This window comes from Octopus sinensis, linkage group LG4 (assembly GCF_006345805.1).
Source record: "Octopus sinensis linkage group LG4, ASM634580v1, whole genome shotgun sequence".
In the NCBI taxonomy this organism is placed as follows: Eukaryota; Metazoa; Mollusca; class Cephalopoda; order Octopoda; family Octopodidae; genus Octopus; species Octopus sinensis.
In genome coordinates, this window is record NC_043000.1 from 25428010 (window position 1) to 25443992 (window position 15983).

The 15983-nt window shown below is 37.7% G+C and overlaps 1 long non-coding RNA gene across 1 annotated transcript in view; it reads left to right on the top strand.

The window, feature by feature from the left end:
- The first annotated feature begins 4748 nt into the window (after positions 1 to 4748).
- Positions 4749 to 15983, top strand: part of LOC118762904 — a 15174-nt gene continuing 3939 nt past the window's right edge. Inside the window, exon 1 of the long non-coding RNA XR_004998655.1 lies at positions 4749 to 4762. This is a non-coding gene — a long non-coding RNA (uncharacterized LOC118762904). The remainder of the gene's footprint in view (positions 4763 to 15983) is intronic.

A 15983-nucleotide genomic window follows, 5' to 3' on the forward strand; every position in this document is an offset into this window, starting at 1 on the left:
GCAACGAGATATGCTCGATAAATCGCAAAGAATCCGTCGTTGTGAAAGACGACAACGATTCTTTGCAGAAAACAAACAGTTCGACTCCAATCTAAAATGATTTTATGAAGACTTAGGTAAAAAAAAATAAATAGATAAAACAGAAATCAATGTAATTTGCAACAGCAAAAGAAGTCGAGGAATTTTGTTAGGAAATAAGGACAGCAAAAGAGATTGCTACGGATAAAAGTGTCCAGGACAACAAATGCAGCAGCGTGAGAAACCATTCATCTGAAAATCTATTCCAGACGTTACAGCAAATAACCAACTCGAAGGCACCAAGAAGTGATAAAGTCCTTCATTTCGGGTTGAAAATACTTTTAACAGGTGCCACTAGAACATGCACCTTCACATCGTGGAAAAAAAGTACTTATAGCATATAGATAAATTTATATATATGAATTTTTTGCGTAATGAGATAAAAAAACCAAGGCTGTATAGATATTAGACCATTTATAGACAGAAGGTTTTACAGCTGTTTCTAGGATATTAATTAATAATATCCTTTCATCGGAGACGGTGTGAGAGGAAAAATTAAGTCATAGTTAGTTTCGATGTGATACAAATAGAGAGTGAGGTGGAGGAAAGAAAATAGATGTAAGATATGTATGGTTGATGAATTCGTAAATCCGTTTCATAGGCATAATGGTATATATGTGTAATATTCCAATATACTTTGAGTAAAATCCAAAGTCCAACAGAGTTTAGTATGAGTCCATCCAGATATAGAGTTTATTTATTTATATATTTAGGCAATAACTTTACAACAACGATACGAGTTTCCTGATGTTTATATTTCTTCATGGTGACTGGTGAATTCGTACAGTTGTCTGCTTCGTTGTCATTGGTTAGTTGCTGATTGAGTGATATTATTGTTATTTAACCTCAGGTTAATTCTAATAAAGTATGTCTGTACTTCCCACTCCAGTGAAATTCCTCTCTCCTTTATCATATGTACATACTTTCGAACGTAGCAGGTAACAGCTAACCTTTGGACGCTATGTTCACCATTCTGATTAGTTAGTATTGGCGCAATTTGTCTCTTATTCTAGCGCCTCAATATGCAACCTAACCAATCGAAGTCCCTGAATAAGATCGCGTGAGACAGTCAGTTCTAAACTCCAATTTGAGCCTGCTGTGACTTATAAAAACTCAGCTTTTTGTCTTAAGGTCTTTGGTTCCAGACCTTCTAAGGTCAAGCCACTGACCACACGACACAGCCAGTTCCACCAACGACGCCAGACAACACCCGTCCAACAGCATTACAGCGAACTCCATCTTCGTCGCCACCATCATGTCTCTCTCCAACGTCGTCAACAACATCTCTACGTACACAGTACCAGCCACACTGCACAGGTTCTAACATAGCGCTGTTCGTGAGCTACCTCACCATGGTCAACAGCAAGAATACAACCCATACAGATGTATGTAAGTATATGAATAAATGTTCTCCAAGACTTATACTCGGTTGTGTCTCTTCTCTTTTCCAACTGGTACATTATATGTATCATTTCAGCCTTCTGATATGAGCCGATATTAGATGGTGACACTACGACCATCTATAATGGTGACCACGACCGTCTATATCCCTATGATCAAAGATCTCCTAGTTTTAGCTATCACTTTATTTTATTTATTTTTTTTTTTGCACATGTCCTAATTTGTCCCTTTTCAAAACAGTGTGGTGTATAATTTGAAGAAGATTTTACTTCTATTTCAAATAAGTCGAGCACCTTCGAAACTTCGTGGCTTTTCGAAGAATAACCTGGCAGCCAGTCTCCTGTATTCTGTACTTCTCTAGTTAGAAGGAAATTATTTAAATAGTTGTTTTCATGTCTACACTTGTACACTATCTCTTCTCTTTTGTTGAACGTCCCAAAAAGCTAGATAAGGATGCTGTGTTTCCCGGACAGGAGACAGGCAAAAGTGACATTATATTCAAGGTTACAAAGTTTCCATATTACTTTTCCTTTGATTTAATTAAATGGTGTTATTTCATTTTTTATATTTATATATTTTTACATAGTTTACTTAGTGGCTGTGTGGTAAGTAGTTTGCTTAGCAACCACATGGTTCCGGGTTCATTCCCACTGTGTGGCACCTTGGGCAAGTGTCTTCTACTATAGCCTCGGGCCGACCAAAGCCTTGTGAGTGGATTTGGTACACGAAAAGTGAAAGAAGCCCGTCGTATATATAGATAGATAGATAGAGAGAGAGATGTATGTGTATGTATATGTATATTTGTGTGTATTTATATGTTTGTGTTTTCCACCCACCCACCCCCAACATCGCTTGACAACCGATGCTGGTGTGTATTTACGTCCCCGTAACTTAGCGGTTCGGCAAAAGAGACCGATTGAATAAGTACTAGGCTTACAAAGAATAAGTCTTGGGGTCGATTCACTCGACTAGAGGCGGTGATCCAGCATGGCCACAGTCAAATGACTGAAACAAATAAAAGAGATTGTATATTGAATGATGCAATTCATACAATATAAAATTGTTTGTGGCGATGATAATGATAAATAAACGCGAAAGACACAAAAATTCTTATAACGTTACGAAACAGATAATAACGCTGAAAATTGAATAATACAGTTGTACGTGAAATTGACCAAAACGGGTTTACATCATACGTATAGCCATACAAACAGTCACACATACAGATGCGGGTATGCGCGCGTATATGTATAAAATAGAGCTGAGATAGATTTGATGACAAAGAATGCCGGGAGCAATGAGAACGACGTTTCAGTAATTTGCAGAGATAAGAAATTATGAAACAAGAAGATAAGTAATTTTGTCTACAAATATCTTCTTGTGTGCTGTTCAAATTGCTTTTATTTATACATAAAATTTCCCATCGTCTTCCGGAGGTATCTTGTTTATGTTCTTGTAAAGAAAAAGGAAGATGGTTGCGAAAGAAAAAGGGAGAGAGAGAGAGAAAAGAGAAATAAGTGCAACGGAAGAAAAGTAAAGAGAAAAACAAAGGTAAATGGAAGTAATTGATGAGAGCCCCAGGCGTATCATCAGGTTGATCTTGATTTAAGTATTATATAGTTAACTAAACTTATACCTACATATGATTTTTTTTTTTTTTTGAAGAAATTTGCATAGTGATCGTTCAAAATTTGCGAACCGGAAACATCTTGGATTGCACGGAAACAGATAATGGAAACAATTATATTCGAAACCGAAAAATTTAGAATTAATTACCACTTTTATACAGTTGGGCATTGAATCAACTAGCTTCTTGCAGGTGCTAGGTGCAATTTTGCTCCATTCTTCTCTTAACGTTTGGTACAAATGCTCTTTATTTTCAATTGTTGCGTTCCTGATAGCTTTCCCATAGGTGTTCGATTGGATTTAGATCGGGACTTTGAGTGGGACAGTCCGTGGGAACAATAACCTGTGTCTCAAACCATTGATGAGTATTCTTTGCTGTATGAGAGTATTCTTTGCTGTATGAGATGGAGCATTGTCCTGTTGAAAAATAACACCCTTTTTTGACACTCCTGGATGCAATTTAGCAACTGATGGCTCTAAAACATCTGATAACTTAGAAGCATAGGTAGCTGAATTCATCCTTCCCTGACATAAAAACATTTCTCCGGGTCCTGTGGCAGACATGCAGGCCCACACCATGATAGAACCACCCCACGTTTTATTGTTGGTACCAGACATTCAGCATTAAATGCTTCCCCAAGTCTGCGACGCATGGATGTTGCATCAGATGTACTGAAAACCTGACTAAAAACATGAAAAATAATATTAGTTTTATGTTGAATACTTTTTTTATATATTTTGGGCAAACCAGTTACATTATGTTCATTGAATACATGTGCTATCTTACCTTATAGTTACTTTCATCAGACCATATGACTTTTGACCATTGCTCACTGGTTGAGTGGATTTTGGCCCACAGAAGACGTTAGTCCATATTCGCTTCAGAAACCTACAAACCTTCTTCTAACAGTTCTGGTTGATATTTGTAAAGTATTTGCCTCATTGAAGTCCGCACAGAGCTTCAACGATGTTTTTCTCCTGTTTCTGAGCGACTGACGGATGATGGATCTATCATCAAGATGTCATGTAACCTTTTTTCTGCCTGTTCTTTGTATTGTCTTCGCATCTTTTGTCTCTCTGAAGTGCTTGAGAGTCGTTTGCACTGCACATCGAGAACATTTCATCTTCTGAGCAATTTGCCTTTGTGACACTCCATCTTTATGATGAACTACGATTTGACCTCGTTCACACTCACTCAACTCCCTTGTTTTAGACATTTTACTGTTTATTAACCGTATCTACAATGTATTTTAGTGTAAAACTTTGAAATAATCAAGGAAACGTAAGTTAATTTTGGACGTTGGTCTTACTCATAATTGGTTGCATATTAACCCTAACCCTAACCCTAACCCTTTTCTTTTGAAGAGAGAAAAAGGAGAAAAATAAAATTCGATCAAAAGGGATAGTGAAAAAAAAAGCGCCGATCGAAAGGGATAGTGTATCACAGAAAATATTGTAAATGTTACAAAAAAGAAAAAAAACGGATCAGGTTTATCTGTGGATAGATAAGTTTCTTTATTAGCCACACAGGGCTGCACACAGATGGGACAAGTTATAAGGTAGAGCTTTTCTTTTGGGGGATGAAGAAAACAAAAAAAAGGGGGGGCGTAGGTTTTCGATCAAGAGGGATCGTAAAAGGGAAGAAAAGAACAAAAAAGTAAATAAATGAATAAAATAAAAAATAAAAAGAATAAAAAGAAAGATAGATAGATAGATAGATAGATAGATAGATAGATAGATAGATAGATAGATAGATAGATAGATAGATAGATAGATAGATATACAGAAAGATCGATAGATATTACACACACACACACACTCACACACACACACACACACACTCACACACTCACACACACACACAAATATTCTTCAAGAAAGATATTGACAGTAACTACTACTGACGACATCGGACGATGGATTAATTGGCTGAAACTTCGAAGTCACTATCAAAAAATATTTTTGTTTAAGAATAATAAATTTGTACTCTACAAGCGTATAGAGTAACCGATCAGTCTAATGTAAAATTGTTTCTATTATAACTGAACATTAAGACAGCGTGTTGGCAGAACGGTTAGCACGCTAAGCGAAATGCTTAGCGGTATTTCGTCTGCCGTTACGTTCTGAGTTCAAATTCCGCCGAGGTCGACTTTGCCTTTCATCCTTTCGGGGTCGATAAATTAAGTACCAGTTACGCACTGAGGTCGATATAATCGACTTAATCCGTTTGTCTGTCCTTGTTTGTCCTCTCTGTGTTTAGCCCCTTGTGGGTAATAAAGAAATAGGTATTTCGTCTGCCGTTACGTTCTGAGTTCAACTTCCGCCGAGGTCGACTATGCTTTTCGTCCTTTCGGGGTCGATAAATTAAGTACCAGTTACGCACTGAGGTCGATATAATCGACTTAATCCGTTTGTCTGTCCTTGTTTGTCCTCTCTGTGTTTAGCCCCTTGTGGGTAATAAAGAAATAGGTATTTCGTCTGCCGTTACGTTCTGAGTTCAAATTCCGCCGAGGTCGACTATGCCTTTCATCCTTTCGGGGTCGATAAATTAAGTACCAGTTACGCACTGAATTCAATATAATCGACTTAATCCGTTTGTCTGTCCTTGTTTGTCCTCTCTGTGTTTAGCCCCTTGTGGGTAATAAAGAAATAGGTATTTCGTCTGCCGTTACGTTCTGAGTTCAAATTCCGCCGAGGTCGACTATGCCTTTAATCCTTTCGGGGTCGATAAATTAAGTACCAGTTACGCACTGAGGTCGATATAATCGACTTAATCCGTTTGTCTGTCCTTGTTTGTCCTCTCTGTGCTTAACCCCTTGTGTGTAATAAAGAAACAGGTATTTCGTCCGTCTTTATGTTCTGAGTTCAAATTCCTCTTGGGTCGACTTTTCCTTTCTGGGTCGATAACTTAAGCTCAATCAAATTCTGGAATCAGTGTGATCGGCTTTCTCCCTACCCCAAATTTCAATCCTTTTTTTTTTTTTTTTGCTAATGTAGAAAGGATTATAATTGAGCATAAACACAAACATATAGGCGCAGAAGTGGCTGTGTGGTAAGTAGCTTGCTAACCAACCACATGGTTCCGGGTTCAGTCCCACTGCGTGGCATCTTGGGCAAGTGTCTTCTGCTATAGCCCCGGACCGACCAATGCCTTGTGAGTGGATTTGGTAGACGGAAACTGAAAGAAGCCTGTCGCATATATGTATATATATGTATGTGTGTGTGTGTGTTTGTGTGTTTGTCCCCCTAGCATTGCCTGACAACCGATGCTGGTGTGTTTACGTCCCCGTCACTTAGCGGTTCGGCAAAAGAGACCGATAGAATAAGTACTGGGCTTACAAAGAATAAGTCCCGGGATCGATTTGCTCGACTAAAGGCGGTGCTCCAGCATGGCCGCAGTCAAATGACTGAAACAAGTAAAAGAAAAAAAGAAAGAATATGTACATTCTTTGTCCGTTCATGGTGGGTTGCGCGTCTTTTTTCTGAAGCCGCGCTGTATTTTGTAAAAAAAAAATCGCAGTAGGGTGTGAAGCCAAACGCATTGAGAAACTCTGCTTTAATTCCTCTTCGAATTCAAACATCGCAGGTTTCGATTTTGCATGCAGATTTCGCTGGGTCGATAAAAAGTACCATCTCTCTACTGGTTTTTGATGTCACCGGCTACACTCCCACTAGTTAAATTCGATCTCTATCTTGCGATGTGTCGATAGATGAGAGATCAATAATATAAGAAATCATTATAAGAGATCGATTTAATCGATCGATATAAAGAAATCAATACATGTAATTTACATAATTGCTGTTAGCTTGGCCAAGGTTTTAACTGCTAGCAACTTATTAAGATACGTGGAGGCGCAATGGCCCAGTGGTTAGGGCAGCGGACTCGCGATCATAGGGTCGTAGTTTCGATTCCCAGACCGGGCGTTGTGAGTGTTTATTGAGCGAAAACACCTAAAGCTCCACGAGGCTCCAGCAGGGGTCGTTGCAAACCCTGCTTTAATCTTTCACCACAACTTTCTCTCACTGTTTGTTTCTGTTGTATCTGTATTTCAAAGGGCCAGCCTTGTCACACTCTGTGTCACGCAGGATCTCCCCGAGAACAACGTTAAGGGTACACATGTCTGTGGAATGCTCAGCCACTTGCACGTTAATTTCGGATCAGCTGGAACCCTCGTCCTCGCAACCGACGGAGAGCCACGATTAAGTTACGTTGCAAATAAATTTGTTTTTTCTTTTATTTGTTTTAGTCATTTGACTGCGGTCTTTAGTCGAACAAATCGACTCTCAGGGTTATTTTTGTAAGCCTACTACTTATTCTATCGGTCTCTTTTTGCCGAACCGCTAAGTTATAGGGACGTAAACACACCAACATCGGCTGTCAAGCAAGGGGAGGAGTTAAACACAGACACACAAACATACACACACACACAAACATACACACACATACATACATACATACATACATACATATATACACATATATATATATAGATGTATGTATGTGTGTGTGAGTGTGTGTATATATATATATATATATATATATATATAACGAGCACTCCGACGGTTACGACGACGAGCGTCCCAGTTGAACCGATCAACGAAACAGCCTGCTCGTGAAATTAACGTGCAAGTGGCTGAGTACTCCACAGACACGTGTACCCTTAACGTAGTTCTCAGGTAGATATTCAGCATGACACAGAATGTGACAAGGCTGGCCCTTTGAAATACAGGTACTTCTCATTTTTGCCAGCTGAGTAGACTGGAACGACGTGAAATAAAGTGTCTTGCTCAAGGACAAAACGCGTCGCCGGAAATTGCCCTAACCACTAAGCCGTGTGCCAAAAATATAAATAATAATAAACCATAAAATAAATTTTTATCTTTCAAAACAAAATAAAACTGACAGTAAGATGGGAAAATAATGTTTATTTTTGGAAATTTCCATTTTATTTGTATCGGAAAAGTTTTCTCCTGCTTTTTTTTTAACTGCAAAATCGTTGATCAGATTCTTAAACCTAATCTTATGTAACGCATCTGCTTCTACAAGGGAGTGCTGAAAAGTTCCTGGAAGGCCTGGTTGGAGGCCCAACCTTCTAAGTTCTTTTGCAGGGTTTAGAAAAACTGAAGGACCGCTGCAATAAGTGAATCTGAGAGGGGAATATGTTGAATAAAATCATAATTAACTGATCCTTCTCTATTTTCCCAAAGCCACGAACTTTTCAGCACCACCTCATATATTTAGGAGAGTTAAGGCACCTCGAATATTATTTTGTTAAGTTTAAAGTGATTTCTTTTGTGCCGTAAACCATTTACCGTTTCTGTGGTGCCCCCGTCCTTTCCCTTGACGCCCTAAGAATGTGCTTATTTTGCTTAATGGTTAATCCAGCGCTGGTGACGGGTGACGTTGTCATCAGAGCATTTCTATTTGCCGAGCCAATTTCCAAGTTAAATTGCACGGATTTTCATGGATGCGTTGATCAATCGATCCTTATTGAATTGAACATGTGGACCATAACGTGGAGAGCATCCGAGGAGGGTCTTCTCCTCTTTGAAGCTTGAGAGCCATTTGTGTGCGGTTCTACCGCGTACGTACACAGCACAAATGTCTCGCTCAACTTGGGCAGTTTGGGGATCTTGATTAAAAGCAAAATGAAGCAGATGCTGAACACTCTTTCTTCTTCTGCTTGGCATTCCATCGTCATGTATGAAAAGAGGTAAAATTTATTCTAATTTCAAAAACGATAAACAAAAGTTGTGAAGGAAGGATAAAAGCTGCGAAAACTATAAACCACAGCACGGAATTTTGTCAGTGAACAAGTCGCGGTCTGAAAGCGACAAAAATATTTTGACAAATTAAATTTAAATTTTGGAGTGAATCTAACGGTTTCTCTGTGTGTGTGTGTGTGTGTGTGTGTGTGTGGTGTGTGTGTGTGTGTGTGTGTGTGTGTGTGTGTGTGTGTGTGTTTAATGGCTTATAAACACCTTCTACACTGCAATTGTTTTTGTTTCACCACACGATCTCAGATCAGGTCACTTGCTATGCAAGTACATCTCCGTAATAAAAATATTCACCGTATTAATTCAAATATTATTTGAAAGAAACGAATTTATCGAACAACCCTATATATACTGTATGTGTGGGATTAAACTCTTACTTTACCATTTAAGGAACTGAGCTAGAAGTACCTCTATGGAAGGGGATATAACGAGAAACTCGAAATTTAGACACATCTCAACCACACGAAGAAGAACGATGCAAGAGCGACACGTAACTTGATTAATCTGTATTGCTTAAACTTGCTCAATAAAGTTTAAATGGTTTTCACATTTACTACATAAATCTTGTTGTTTTCTGTTTTAGTCAAAAAGATTTTTATGCGCTTTACATACATTTTAAGCACTCGTATAAACAAACAAGCGCCAGTCGTTTGAAGATAACAGATATTGCTGTAAAATGGATTTCAGTCTTATCTTATTATAATGTTTTTGATCGTATTCTTTAAGGACCCATGTCACGCCACCGTTTCCAATATCCAATTTTTGTTCTAACAAACATGTCTATACGTATATTAATTATTTCCTTGCTGCCATAATTTGTTATCAACCGGTTAACCCCATCGCTTTTACAATCTTTACCTGTTTTGTACTAGTAGCTTTTTTTCTAAATCCCTGATCCTCTTTCCCTCTCTGGAAAATTCCCTGCCAACACCAGCATTCATCAATGCTACTATAACCACCACTATCACCCATACGTCAGTAAACATCACCACTACCAACAATAACAACAATGCTATCATCACCACCGCTACCCACCATTACCACTACCGCGACCATCGTTATCACGGCAACAGGAACAGATGCTGCCGTTGCTGCTGTTGAGCGGTTGCTGTTGAGTGAAGCGGTCTTCGTCCCAGAGCTCGCAAGATGGGAGAAGTCCGAAACGTGGTCCTTTGCTATTCGTAAGATCCGCAGAAGAGAAAGCAGGTCAACGCCCGACACCGAGAGCATCGACGGATGGATGAATGCGCATCCAGGCTCAGCGGTTGCGTAGGAAGTCGGGGACAAAAAACAGGAAGAAAGAGTGTGAGAAATTTGGGGCGAAAGAGTACAACAGGGGTCGCCACCACCCCCTGCCGGAGCCTCATGGAGCTTTAGGTGTTTTCGCTCAATAAACACACAACGCCCGGTCTGGGATTCGAAACCGCGATCCTCCGACCGCGAGTCTGCTGCCCCAACCATTGGGCCGTTGTACCTCCACTTGCTGTTGTTGCTGGAGAAGTTAGCACGATCAAGTTTCCATTTGATAATTACCCTGATAAATTTCAAATCAATTAAACAAAGTTAATTGGGACAAAAATTGGGGAACTAATAAATAAGTTTACTAAAACACATTTACAAACAAAAACCGGTTCAAGAACAAGGACGATAACCAATATTTATTGGTGTAACATTAGTTTCAAATAAAACCACAGGGAAATTAAGTAAAAAAAAAAAAAAAAAAAGGAAAATATTAAGGAAAATAAAAGCAAAAAAATGCAAATTAGTAAAAAAAAATGTAAATTAGTAAAAAAAAATGTGATGTCGAATGTTAAATTAGATTTCTTTTATGCTGTTTCACTGCTGTTAATTAGTTCACGAAAAACATTTGATCGCGTTGAGCAAGGTTGAGGAAAAAGATAAAAACAACGACCAGGGATTTTTGGAATAAACTGTTGCTTTTGTATGTGTGTGTGTGTGTTTGTGTGTGTGTGTGTGTGTGTGTGTGTGTAGGTAGGTGTGTGTGTGTAGGTAGGTGTGTATGGTTGTATTTTTATGTATTTATATATATACACATGTATATATCTCTGACTGTATGTATAGATATATACGTGTGTGTGCCTATATATATATATATATATATATATATATATATATAATATATATATATATATATATATATATATATATACATATATATATGTATGTATGTATGTATGTATGTATATGTGAGCGTGCGTGTGTATACACATGAGTGCGTACACAGACACATATATATAAGCATGTGCTATATACATGTATATGTGTTTATAAATACATATATGTATGTTTGTGTGTATGTATGTATGTATGTATACGTATGCATGTATGAGTGTATATGTATGTGTGTACATGTGTGCGTGCGTGCGTTCGTGTGCGTGGGTGTATGTGCATGTGTGTGTGTGTGCGTGTATCTGTGTTCGTGTGCGTATGTGTGTATGTGTGTACATTGTAGTGTTGTTTACGGTTAATTTATACGCGCTTTTATTTGCTTTTTTTCCCCATTGAGTATTGATTTTTTCCGGTAACTTTAAACTGTTGTTGGGATTGATTAGTGACGTGAGGATGTGTAATGTTAAATAGATTCACTAAGATACTGTTCGAAGTATCTACATATCACAAATATCTGTTTCGGGGTGTTTTACCAACGACACTTAAATTGAGTGTGTGTGTGTTGTGAAATCCATGTATATATATATATATATATATATATATATATACATTCTTTTATTCTTTTATTTGTTTCAGTCATTTGTCTGCAGCCATGCTGGAGCACAGCATTTCAGTCTAACAAATCGACCCCGGGTCATATTCTTTGTAAAGCCTAGTAATTATTCTGTCGGTATCTTTTGCCGAACCGCTAAGTTACGGGGAACGTAAACGCACCAACATCAGTAGTCACGCGATGGTGGGGGCACAAATACAGACACACAAACATATACATACATACACGCACACACATACACACACATATGTGTGTGTGTGTGTACGACAGGTTTCTTCCAGTTTCCGTCTTCGAAATCCACTCACAAGGCTTTGATTGTCATGAGGCTATAGCAGAAGACACTTGCCCAAGGTGCCATGTAGTAGGACTGAACCCGGAACAATGTGGTTGGTAAGCAAGCTACTGGATCTTTTCCTTTTGATGGACGGAATTTTCTAGTTAACTAAAAAATTTGAAACTTCGTATACTGGTAGAATGTGTCAAAAGAAAACATTATTGTAAACAAAATTGTAATTTGTAACTTTAATGTAGTTTAATTCTTCGAATTTTAACCAATGAAATCCCAGCATTTGAACTCAAATCATTTGCTGCGTTATCGATATTGATAAAGAAACATAGCAGACGCATGCCGCACACACACACACACACATATATATATTCAGATACATACACACGTACACTGGCATGCACACACACACACACACTCTCTGTCACTATCTCTCTCTCAAACACATGCATATACATTTGCACAAGCACATAGTAATTAATAAATAAGCGTACACACACATACAAACGGATATATACATACACACACATACGCACACAAGCATACATACACGTTCGTGTTTTGCCCCTTGCCGCAACAAATTTACACCAAAGGTAAATAAACCAGAAGGATGGGGGTCAATGTTTCATCGTTTCGGGGTCGATAAATTAAGTACCAACTACGCACTGGTGTTGAGGATTGTTTTCCCAATTTATATCACAGCTTCCGACAAGCTGGGGCATCCTTTTATGAAAAAATATTTCGCAAATTTTTACAATACGACTCACACTCCACGCGCAAACTCTAGACCGCTTTAGGCATATTATTGTTTTGTTTTTGTTGTTTCTGGCCCTTCAAAACCATGGGAGAAGCCTTTTCGGTAAAAAAAAAAAAAAGAAAGAAAATATTAAAAAAATATCGTTAATATTTTTATTGGGCGACGAAATTTATCGATTTAAGAGATATAGCTGTTATTTCTAGCACATGCAGAGCACATGCAGAAGACAGAAGACGTTTTTAGACGCAGCAAATGAATTGAGCTCAAATGCTGGGATCTCATTGGTTAAAATTCGTAGAATTACACTACGTTAAACTTAGAAATTACAATTTTGTTTTCAATTTTGTTTACAATCTTTTCTTTTGACACATTCTTCCAGTATACGAAGTTTCAAATTGTTTAGTTAACTAGAAAATTCCGTCCATCAAAAGGAAAATATCCAAGCTACTTACTACACAGCCACTCCTGTGCGTAAATGGATATATATATATATATATATATATATATATATATATATATATTATATATATATAATATATATATATATATATATATATATTTCTGTGAGAGTTAGAGATTGGAAAGCAACCAACTAAGGGATAGTACCTATCCAATATACTGCTGGTAGTGTACCCAATTATGTATTAGTCCTCATAACCATTTAGACCCTCTGAAGAAGCCTAGAGGCACATCAGTTGTTAGCTATTTTTCTACTCTCGTATTTCAAGAACAGTCTGATTCGGCATAGCAAAAAAGGATTCAAGGAGAATCGTAAGAGACGGACAGTTGGACAAGGCGAGTAGTCACAACAGCTGGGCAAATATTCAAAAATACGATGGACAAAATGTAAACGCAAAAGAAAATAAATAAATAACAAGAAATTGTGCACAAAGAATTTGTACACGGACAAAAGGGAAAGGAAAAAGAAAGAAAATGACATTACGTTTATCAAAGTAGCGTAAGGAAGAACTAAATGAGAAAGAAGAAACAAGAGAACGATATCTGTTCAAAACAGGCGACTATCTTTTGGCTACGTGCTCCATATGTGTGTCTATGTGGAGAGAGGGAGAGAGACAGAGAGAGAGAAAGATGTATGTGTGTATTTAGGGAACTCGTGGACTTAGGGAGCTTCTTGAAATAGCAGCTAAATCTCCTTTAAATCGCACTTAAATCGTATGTAATATAAGAGAAGAGTACATGGCAGCAATATAATCCTTTTCAAACCCCTGAAAAGAAATGATAGTATGACGGTTGAGTATTCTTGAGCGTTGATCTGCACAATCAAGATGGGCCATGTTCTAAACACCAGCACTAACAACAACAACAGCAACAACAACATAAGTGGATTAAAGGAGGCTGGTAATCTGAAAGACGGGAAGAATATTTTGATTACACAAATACATAATCCCAATATGACTTACCATGTTGAAAAGACTTGCATTTCTCTTTTCATGTTCGTGTTTCTCAGTCTGATTCTCAGCTCTCCGGATTACATAACTTAAATATAACAAATGAATAATAAATTCGCCATTACACATATTTACAATATATTTCTCTCCATTCTTCACACGCACGTCGACCATTTTCCAAGGAAATTTCTTGCAGATTTTCTTTAAACGACAAAATTATCGATGCTGCAAGATTATAATGGTAACAGATGCTACTAGAGAATAAATACGAGCTCATAATTAGCTTTCTTGTTTTTCGCCCCATGTACGAAGAAACAACGGTTTAATAACTGTATGAGCCAGTTCTAAGACTGCAGTGTGTCTTCTGGGAAATAAATGTATTTTTTATACCTCAGAATATTGATATTAGCATCAAGTTCTTCAGAAGTGAATACCCCTGTAAAAATGAGGTAGTGGGCATATGGGGCGGGGGGGGGGGGGATATCAATCAATCGATCGTAGCAGAATTATGATTTCTGTAAGAAAAGGAAATATTTCTTATGTGATAATCCTGTCTTACGATGCTCTTCTTTAATCACCCTTTAAGAAATACTTGTTATGTAATACTCAATATGATATACAAATATATATATATATATAATATTATATATAGATATGATAAAATATCATACATCGATATCATAAAATATACACTGTTTTTGTCATATATGTCACGAGTTGATTCCAGTTGACAAGAAAAATATTACTGTATTTGATGACACTTAAGATGCTGCTGAAACCGGAGTGTGTCTAATATACCCAGGCGTCTTTAATACAATCAAAGACTGTATGTTGCATATTCGTAACACGCAGCTAAAATCAATTGCTGTGGATGTAATCCCAGTTGAACTAGTAACCCAGGGTTTCACAGTTCGATGCTTTTCTTCTTTTTCTTAGAAAATTTCACCTGTTGTTCATACTTTAATTGTTTTCAACTGCTGTTTCATTAAGATAAACACTACCAAGAGTATAATTACATAACACGACATTCCTGGCGATTTAGGTAAACACAGATTTTGAATTATACTCTTGGTAGTTTTCAATTAATCTAACTTAATTTAAATTAATTATGTACCACAATTATGAATCCATTCATTTGGTCGTGTTTATCTTACTGAAATAGTTGTTGATCACAATTAGAGTATGAACTATATGCGGAATTTATGCTTCTCTGCTTTTATGCTAAATATTAATAATTATAAAATTTTAAAATCCACTCGTCCCGTACGCGAAATTGTTTTCCCCACGACAGTTCTGGACCCCAGTGATGAACTCATTTGCATACAGCCAATCAGAGGTCAACTATCAAACTAATTTAGGAGCCCATGACAAGTGATGGGGGATAAGATAAGGTCACTTGGGTAAGGAATGACCATGCTTCTTTTCTCTTTTAATAATGCTTCTTATTCTTGTTCTAACCATGGCTGTCTCTGTGTAGTTATTTGTGTTGTTGTTTACTTTGTAGAAAAGTAAGGGGAGAGGGTTGCTAGCACATCATCCTCTACCCACATTTTCTCCATCCACATCTTTACCATATGGGGTCCCTAACAAAAATCCGATAATAGGTATAGATGCAAATCTATCTAATTACTTGTCTCCTTCTAAAACCAGGCATAATTTGGCGATCGGTCGACTTACGACACCGTTCTTCGTCTTGAGTTCACTTGGTAGAGTGTGTTTGTTAACTTGACAACATATATGACAGGCTTCTTCCAGTTTCTGTCTACCAAATCCACTCACAAGGCGTTGGTCGACCTGAGGCTATAGTAGAAGACATTTGCCCAAGATGCCACGTAGTGGGACTGAACCCGGAACCATGTGGTTCGTAAGCAAGCTACTTACCACACAGCCACTGCGCACAAACAA